This window comes from Delphinapterus leucas, chromosome X, assembly GCF_059928025.1.
Source record: "Delphinapterus leucas isolate spDelLeu-1000000601 "Yukka" chromosome X, BTC_Dleu_Yukka2, whole genome shotgun sequence".
Taxonomy (NCBI): Eukaryota; Metazoa; Chordata; class Mammalia; order Artiodactyla; family Monodontidae; genus Delphinapterus; species Delphinapterus leucas.
This window is the reverse complement of record NC_143150.1, coordinates 69,706,814-69,715,666: the sequence shown is the minus strand read 5'-3', so window position 1 is coordinate 69,715,666 and position 8,853 is coordinate 69,706,814.

Below are 8,853 nucleotides of genomic sequence, written 5' to 3'. Positions count from 1 at the left end.
GGCTTTCTATCCTGTTCCATTGGTATATAAGTCTGTCTTTGTGCTGACAACATACTGTTTTGATTACTGTAGCTTTATAGTGTAGTCTGAAATCAGGGCGCCTGATTCCTCCAGCTCCATTTTTCTTTCTCAACATTGCTTTGGCTATTCAGGATCTTTTGTGCTTCCATACAAATTTTAATACTATTTTTCTAGATCTGCAAAAAAAAATGCCATTGGTAATTTGATATGGATTGCATTGAATCTGTAGATTACCTTGCGTAGTATAATCATTTTGATGATATTGATTCTTCCAATCCAAGAACATGGTATACCTTTCCATCTGTTTGTGTCATCTTCAATTTCACAACCAAGAATCCTCTATCCAGCAAGGCCCTCATTCAGATTCAATGGAGAAATAAAAAGTTTTACAGACAAGCAAAAGCTAAGAGAATTCATCAGCACTAAACCAGCTTCATGACAAATGCTAAAGGAAATTCTCTAGGCAGAAAAGTAAAGGCCACAACTAAAAACAAGAAAATTATGAATGGAAAAGCTCACTGGTAAAGACAAACATACAGTAAATGTAGGAAATTATCCACACACAAATATGATATCAAAACCAGCAATCATGAGAAGAAGAGAGCACAAATGCAGGATACTGGAAATGAATTTTAAATTAAGAGATCAGAAAATTAAAACAATCTTGCATATATATATAGACTACTAAATCAAAACTTCATGATAACTGCAAATCAAAGATCTACAATAGATATACACACAAAAAAGAAAAAGTTATCCAAAGACAGCACTAAAGATAGTCATCAAATAGTAAGAGAAGAGAATAAAAGAGGAACAGAAGAAAAAAGGTCTACGGAAACAAATCCATGGGGCAGAGTAAAGATGCTGGAGTAGAAAGATGTAGGGTTTGCATCTCCTCACAACTAGGACACCTACTAGATGTTTGTGGGGAACTCGGACACCTAAGGGGACAGAAGGAATCTCTGCATGATGGGGTAGGATGTGGGAAGGAAGTAGGGGGACAAGAAAAGTGGAGGCACTATGAGACCAGCAACCCTGAGGGGGGTCTGGGGGAGGGGAGAGGTTCTCATGCTCGGAGGGGCCCACTCACAGTGAGGGGATCAGTGAGGATGGAGAGGGGCCTTCGGGAGATCAGGGGATTGGAGAGGAACATGGCCAGTGTCTCCCCCACTCACTTGTTTCCCAGAAAGCCTGCTGGTGTCCTGGGCCTTAACCCCCAGCCCCTGGGGCCCCCTCTGGCCACACAGGTACCAGGCCTGAGCGCCCCCCAACCAAGGCCTCTTCTGGCCATGTGGATCCTGGGCCTGATCCCCCCCCAAAGCCTCTTCCTTCTAGCTGTGCAGGTCCTGGGCATGAGCCCCACCACCCCTCCACCAAAACCTCCTCTGGCTGTGCAGGTCCTGGCAGCCTAAGTACCACCCATGACAGAGCTTCCTCTGGCCACGTGGGTCCAGGTGGGCTGAGCACCAGCCCTCTCCAAGTCTTCCTCCAGGTGCACTGGGCCCTGCAGGTACATGTGGAAAATTGCACCCCAGATGGCCTGTTTGGGCATAAGTGCTCCAGCCCTGTTCCAGCAAGTGCAGAGGTGGGAATGACACACTGGGTCCAGAGCCCTACCTAGAGGTCTTGGAGGTAAACTGGGGAGGCAGGAGTAGTCTGTAGCTCACTGTGGGGACAAGGACACAGATAGAGGAGGCACCAGGGAATTATTTTTTTTAATTTTTTAAATATATTTTTTATCTTCTATTTTTATTCTTAAATTAAAAAAATTCATTTTCTTTATTTTATCTTTTATTTATTATTTTTCTGTTGTGTTTCTGGTTTGTTTTGTTGTTGTTTAATATTTATTCTTATTTTCTCTAATATATTTTTTATTTTTCCAATTTTATTTTATATTTTATTATTTATTATTACTCAGCTCTTTTCTGTTTGTTGCTTTTTTCTTTGGCCATATCACACAGCTTGTGGGGTCTTGGTTCCAAGGCCAGGAGTTGGGCCTGAGCTCCTGTGGTGGAAGTGCCAAGTCCAACCCGCTATACTAACAGAGAACTTCAGGTCACAGGGAATATTAATCTGTGTAAGGTCTCCTGGAGGTCTTCATCTCGACACAAAGACCCAGATCCACACAAATGCCTGCAAACTCCAGTGCTGGATGCGTCGAGCCAAAGAACCAGCAAGAATGCAACACAGCCACACCCATCAAAAAAATGAGACCAAAAAAATATGTTACAGAAGAAGAAGAAAGGTAAAAACCTACAAGACCAAATAAATGAATAGGAAATAGGCAACGTACCTGAAAAAGTATTCAGAGTAATGATAGAAGGGATGATCCAAAATCCTGAAAAAAGAATGGAGGCACAGATTGAGAAAATACAAGGAATGATTAAAAAGGACCTAGAAGAACTAAAGAACAAACCAACAGTGATGAACAACACAATAACTGAAATGAAAAATACACTAGAAAAAATCAATAGCAGAATAACTAAGACAGAAAAACGGAGAAGTGGGGTGGAAGGTAGAATGGTGGAAATCACTGCCGAGGAGGACAAGAAAGAAAAAAGAACGAAAAGAAATGAGAACAGTCTCAGAGACTTCTGGGACAACACTAAATGCATCAACATTTGAATTATATGGGTCCCAGAAGAAGAAGAGAAAGAGAAAGCGTCTGAGAAAATATTTGATAGATTATATTAGAAAAATTCCCTAACATGGGGAAGGAAATAGTCACCCAAGTCCAGGAAGCACAGAGAGTCCCATACAGGATAAACCCAAGAAGAAACATGCTGAGACACATATTAATCAAACTAAAAATTAAATTCAAAGAAAAAATATTAAAAGTAGCAAGGGAAAATTGAAAAATAACAAATGAGGAATGCCCATAAGGTTATCAGCTAATTTTTCAGCAGAAACCCTGCAGGCTAAAAGGGAATGGAAGGATATATTTAAGGTAATGAAAGGGAAAAACCTACAACCAGGATCACTCTACCCAGCAAGGATCTAATTCATATGTGGCATAGAAATCAAAAGCTTTACAGACAAGCAAAAGCTAAGATAATTCAGCACCACCAAACCAGCTTTACGACAAATGCTAAAGGAATTTATCTAGGCGGGAAACAGAAAAGGAGAAAAAGAACTACAAAAACAAACCCAAAACAACTAAGAAAATGGTAATAGGAACGTACATATAGATAATGACCTTAAATGTAAATGGATTAAATGCTCCAACCAAAAGACACAGAGTGGCTGAATGGATACAAAAACAAGACACATATATATGCTGTCTACAAGAGACCCACTTCAGACCTAGATATATATACAGACTGAAAGTGTGGGATAGAAAAAACTATTCAATGAAAATGGAAATCAAAAGAAAGCTGGAGTAGCAAGACTCATATCAGGCAAAATGGACTTTAAAATAAAGACTCTTACAAGAGATAAGCAAGGACACTACATAATGATCAAAGGATCGATCCAAGAAGAAGATATAACAATTGTAAATATCTACGCACCCAACATAGGAGCACCTTACTACATAAGGCAACTGCTAAAAGCCATAAAATGGGAAATTGACAGCAACACAATAATAGTGGGGGGACTTCCACACCCCACTTACAACAATGGACAGATCATCCAGACACACAAAAACATAAGGAACACAAGCTTAAAATGATACAATAGACCAGATAGTTTTAATTGATATTTATAAGACATTCCATCCAAAAGCAGCAGAATACACTTTCTTTTCAAGAGCACATGGCACATTCTCCAGGATAGATCATATCTAGGGTCACAAATCAAGCCTCAGTAAATTTAAGAATGTTGAAATCATATCATGCATCTTTTGCAACCACACTATTATGAGGTTAGAAATCAATTACAGGAAAAAATAAAATACTGTAAAAAAAAAAAAACCAAACACACAGAGACTAAACAATGGGCTACTAAATAAACATGTGATTACTGAGGAACTCAAAAATACATAGAAACAAATGACAATGAAAGCATAATGACCCAAAACCTATGGGATACGGCAAAAGCAGTTCTAAGAGGGAAGTTTATAGCAATTCAATCTTACCTCAAGAATCAAGAAAAATCTCAAATAAACAACCTAGGCTTACAACTAGAACAAGTAGAGAAAGAAGAACAAACGAAACCCAGATTTAGTAAAAGGAAAGAATTCGTAAAGATCAGAGCAGAAGTAAATGAAATAGAAACAAAGAAACCAATAATAGAGATCAATGAAACTAAAAGGTTGTTCTTTGAGAAATAAACAAAATTGATAAACCGTTAGCTAGACTCATCAAGAAAAAAGGGAAAAGACTCAAATCAATAAAATAAGAAATAAAAAAGGAGAAATTACAACTGACACTGTAGAAATACGAAGGATCATTAGAGACTAATACAGGCAACTATATGCCAAATAAATGGACAAACTGGCAGAAATGGACAAATTCTTAGAAAGGTACAACCTTCCAAGACTGATCCAAGAGGAAATAGAAAATATGAACAGACCAATCACAAATAATGATATTGAAATTGTGATTAAAAATCTTCCAATGTACAAAAGTCCAGGATGAGATGGCTTCACAGGCGAATTCCATCAAACGTTTAGAGAAGAACTAACACCCATCTTTCTCAAACTCTTCCAAAAAATTGCAGAGAAAGGAACACTCCCAAGCTCACTCTATGAGGCCACTCTCACCCTGATACCAAAACCAGACAAAAATATCACAAAAAAAGGAAATTACAGACTAATATCACAGGTGAACATAGACGCAAAAATCTTCAATGAAATGCTAGCAAACAGAATCCAGCAACACATTAAAAGTATCTTACACCATGATCAAGTGGGATTTATTCCAGGGATGCAAGGATTCTTCAATATATGCAAATAAATCAAAGCAATACAGCATATTAACAAATTAAGAATAAAAACCATGTGATATTCTCAATACATGCAGAAAAATCCTTTGAAAAAATTCAACAGCGATTTATGATAAAAACTCCCCAGAAAGTGGGCATAGAGGGAACCTACCTCAACATAATAAAGGCCATGTATGACAAACACACAGCAAACATCATTCTCAATGGTAAAAAACTGAAATCATTTCCTCTAGGATCAGGAACAAGACAAGGATATCCACTCTCGCCACTATTACTTAACATAGTTTTTGAAGTCCTAGCCACAGCAATCAGAGAAGAAAAAGAAATGAATCCAAATTGGAAAAGAAGTGCAACGGTCGCTGTTTGCAGATGACATGATACTATACATCAAAAGTCCTAAAGATGTTAACCAAAAACTGCTAGAGCTAATCAATGAATTTGGTAAATTTGCATGATACAAAATTAATACACAGAAATCTCTTGCATTCCTATACACTAACAATGAACGAGCAGAAAATTAAGGAAACAATAACAGTTACCATTGCAACAAGAAGAATAAAATAACTAGGAATAAACCTACCTGAAGAGGTAAAAGACCTGTACTCAGAAAACTATAAAACAAAGCTATAAACTAATGAAAGAAATCAAAGATGAGACAAACAGATGGAGAGATATACCATGTTCTTTGAATGAAGAATCAATACTGTGAAAATGATTTTACTATCCAAATCAATCTACAGATTCAATGCAATCTCTATCAAATTACCAATGACATTTTTCACAGAATTAAAAGAAAATATTTTACAGTTTGTGTGGAAACACAAAACACCCCAAATAGCCAAAGCAATCTTGAGAAAGAAAAACGGAGCTGGAACAGCCAGGTCCCTGACTTCAGACTATACTACAAAACTACAGTAATCAAGACAGTATGGTACTGGCACAAAAACAGAAATATAGATCAATGGAAGAGGATAGAAAGCCTAGAGGTAAACCCATGCACCAATAGTCACCTAATCTATGACAAAGGAGGCAAAAATATACAATGGAAAAAAGACAATCTCTTCAATAAGTGGTGCTTGGAAACCTGGACAAGTGCAAGCAAAAGAATGAAATTAGAGCACTCCCTAACACCATGCACAGAAATGAGCTCAAAATGGATTAGACTTAAATGTAATACCCGGCACTATGGATCTTTTAGAGGAAAACATAGGCAGAACACTTTTTTTTCAGAACACTCTTTGACCTAAATCACAGCAAGATCTTTTTTGACCCATCTCCTAGAGTAATGGAAATAAAAACAAACCTAAAGAAAAGAGACCTAAATAAACTTAAAAGGTTTTGCACAACAAAGAAAACCATAAAGGAGATGAAAAGACAGCCCTCAGAATGGGAGAAAATATTTGAAAATGAAGCAACTGAGAAGTGATTGACCACCAAAATATACAAACAACACATGTAGCTGAATAACAAAAAAACAAACAATCCAATCAAAAAATGGACAGAAGACCTAGATGGATGTTTCTCCAAAGAAACATATGGATGGCCAGGGGGCACATGAAGAGATGCTCAATAACACTAATTACTGGATAAGAGCAGATCAAAACTACAGTGAAGTATCATGTTACAATGGTCAGAATGGCCATCATCAAAAATTCTACAAAGAATTAATGCTGGAGAGGTTGTGGAGGGGGTTCCTCTTGCAATGTTGGTGGGAACTTGGATTGATATATCCACTCTGGGTAACAATATAGAGTTTCCTTACAGGACTAAATATAGAACTCCCATGACACAGCCATCCCACTACTGGGCATATACCCTGAGAAAACCATAATTCAAAAAGACACATTCATTCCTACGCTTATTGCAGCACTATTTACAACAGCCAAGACATGGAGGCAGTCTAGGTGTCCACTGACTGATGAATGAATAAAGAAGATGTGGTACATATGCACAATGGAATATTACTGAGCCATAATAAGGAAAAATATTGGGTCTTTTGGAGAGACATGGATGGACCTAGAGAGCGTCATACAGAGTGAAATAAGTCAGAAAGAGGAAAACAAAATATCATATATTAATGCATATATGTGGAATCTAGAAAAATTATTCAGATAAACCTATTTGCAGGTTAGGAATAGAGATGCAGGCATAGAAATTGGATGTGTGGGCACGGGAGGGGAAGGAGGTGGGATGAATGCGGAGATTGGGATTGACATGTATATACTACCATGTGTAAAACAGATAGCTAGTGGGAACCTGCTGTATAGTGCCAGGAGCTCAGCTCAGTCCTCTGTGGTGACCTAGGTGGGTGGGATGTGGGGGGAGAGGGAGGTCCAAGAAGGAGGAGATATACATATACATATAGCTGATTCACTTCATTGTACAGCAGAAACTGACACAACATTGTAAAGTAACTATACCCCACTAAAAAAATTCAAAACAATTAACAAAATAGCCAGAAGATCATACATATTGATAATTACCTTACATGTAAATGGATTAAATTCTCCAACCAAAAGGCATAGACTGGCTGAATGGATACAACAGCAAGACCTTTTTACATGTTGTCTAAAGAGACCCACTTCAGATCTAGGGACACATAGAGACTGAAAGTGAGGGGATGGAAAAAGGCATTCCATGCAATGGAAATCAAAAGAAAGCTGGAGTACCAATACTCATATCAAACAAAATAGACTTTAAAATAAAGACTGTTACAAGAGACAAAGAAAGACATTACCTAATGATCAAGGGATCAATCCAAGTAGATATAACAACTGTAAATATATATGCACCCAACATGGGAGCACCTCAATATAAAAGGCAAATATTAACAGCCATAAAGGAGGAAATTGACAGTAACACAATAATAGTGGGAGACTTTAACAACCCACTTACATCAATGGACAGATCATCAAGACAGAAGATCAATAAGGAAACAGCTTAAAGACACATTACCAGATGGACATAATTGTCTTAAAAGACACATTACCAGATGGACATAATTGATATTTATAGAGCATTCCATCCAAAAGCAGGACAATACACATTCTTTTCAAGTGCACATGGAACATTCTTCAGGATAGATCACGTGCTGGGTCATAAAGCAAACCTTGATAAATTTAAGAAAGCTGAAATCATATCAAGCATCTTTTCCGACCACAATGCTATAAGATTAGAAATCAACTACCAAAGGAAAAAAACTGTAAAAATAGCAAACACTTGGAGGCTAAACAATATGCTACTAAACAACCCATGGATCACTGAAGAAACCAAGGAGGAAATTTAAAAATATCTAGAGACAAATAAAAAGGAAAATATGATGACCCAAAACCTATGGGATGCAACAAAAGCAGTTCTAGGAGGGATGTCTATAGCAATACAATCTTACCTCAGGAAAAAAGAAAGATCTACGATATGCAACCTAACTTTACACCTAAAACAACTAGAGAAAGTAGAACAGACAAAACTCAAAGTTAGCAGAAGGAAAGAAATCATGGGAATCAGAGCAGAAACAAATGAAATAGAGATGAAGAAAACAATAGCAAAGATCAATGATGCTAAAAGATTTTTCTTTGAAAAGATAGACAAAATTGATAATCCTTTAGCCAGACTCACCAAGAAAAAGAGCTAGAGGCTCAAATCAAAAAAATTAGAAATGAAAGAGGAGAAGTTACAACAAACACTACAGAAATACAAAGGAACATAAGAGACTACTACAAGCAACTATACACCAATAAAATTGACAACTTAGAAGAAATGGACAAATTCTTAGAAAGGTACAATCTCCCAAAACTAAACTAGGAAGAAATAGAAAATATGAACATACCAATCACAAACACTGAAATTGACACTATTCATTTAAAAAATCCCTGTGCACAAAAGTCCAGGATGAGATGGCTTCACAGGCGAATTCTATCATTTAGAGAAGAGCTTTCACCTATTCTTCTG